At 59.6% G+C, this 1,117-nt stretch overlaps 1 pseudogene; it reads left to right on the top strand.

The window, feature by feature from the left end:
• Positions 1-4: 4 nt before the first annotated feature.
• LOC146585582 (uncharacterized) lies at positions 5-762 on the top strand (annotated as a pseudogene).
• Positions 763-1,117: the final 355 nt, after the last annotated feature.

The following is a 1,117-nucleotide window of genomic DNA, read 5'->3' as shown; positions in this document are numbered from 1 at the left end:
GGCTCCAGGAGCTCTAGAACATGCAGCAGGGCATGCTGGGAGGTGTAGTCCAGCTCCAGGAGGGGCAGCAGGGCATGCTGGGAAAGGCAGTCCAGCTCTGGCAGCTCTAGCATGTACAGCAAAGCATGCTGGGACATGCAATCCAGCTCCAGGAGCTCTAGAACATGCAGCAGGGCATGCTGGGACATGCAATCTGGCTCCAGGATCTCTAGAACATGCAGCAGGGCATGCTGGGAGTTTTAGTCCAGCTCCAGGAGGGGCAGCAGAGCATGCTGGGAAAGGCGGTCCAGCTCCAGTGGCTCTGGAACACACAGCAGGGCATGCTGGGACACGTAGTCCAGCTTGAGGGGCTCTAGAACACAAAGCAAAGCATGCTGGGATGTGTAGTCCAGCTGGGGGGGGCCTCTGGAGCGCACAGTAAAGCATGCTGGGAAACGTAGTCCAGCTCTGGAACACACAGCAGAGCATGCTGGGACATRYAATCCAGCTCCAGGAGCTCTAGAACGTGCAGCAGGGCATGCTGGGACATGCAGTCCAGCTGGGGGGGCTCTAGAGCACACAGCAAAGCATGCTGGGAAAGGCAGTTCAGTTCCAGAAGGGGCAGCAAGGCATGCTGGGAGATGTAGTCCAGCTCTAGAACACACAGCAGGGCATGCTGGGACATGCAGCCCAGATCTAGAATGGGCTGCAAGGCATGCTGGGAGCTGTAGTCCAGCTCGGGGGGGCTCTAGAACGCAGAGCATGGCATGATGGGAGGTGTAATAACATGGCTCCTCAATAGGCAGTGAGGCATGCTGGGAGCTGTGGTCCCACACGGGCAGCTCTAGGGCAGCAGCAAGGCATGCTGGGAGCTGTGGTCCCACACAGGCAGCTCTAGGGCAGCAGCAAGGCATGCTGGGAGCTGTAGTCCCACACAGGCAGCTCTAGGTGGGGAAGCAAGGCATGCTGGGAGCTGTAGTCCCACACAGGCAGCTCTAGGGCAGCAGCAAGGCATGCTGGGAGCTGTAGTCCCAGCCAGGCAGCTCTAGGAGGGGCAGCAAGGCATGCTGGGAGCTGTGGTCCCACACAGGCAGCTCTAGGGTGGCAGCAAGGCATGCTGGGAGCTGTGGTCCCACAC

The sequence above is a fragment of the Rhea americana genome, unplaced genomic scaffold (genome assembly GCF_003343005.1).
Source record: "Rhea americana isolate MKP2758 unplaced genomic scaffold, rheAme1 scaffold_792, whole genome shotgun sequence".
Lineage (NCBI taxonomy): Eukaryota > Metazoa > Chordata > Aves > Rheiformes > Rheidae > Rhea > Rhea americana.
This window is presented reverse-complemented; position numbering and strand designations above follow the sequence as displayed.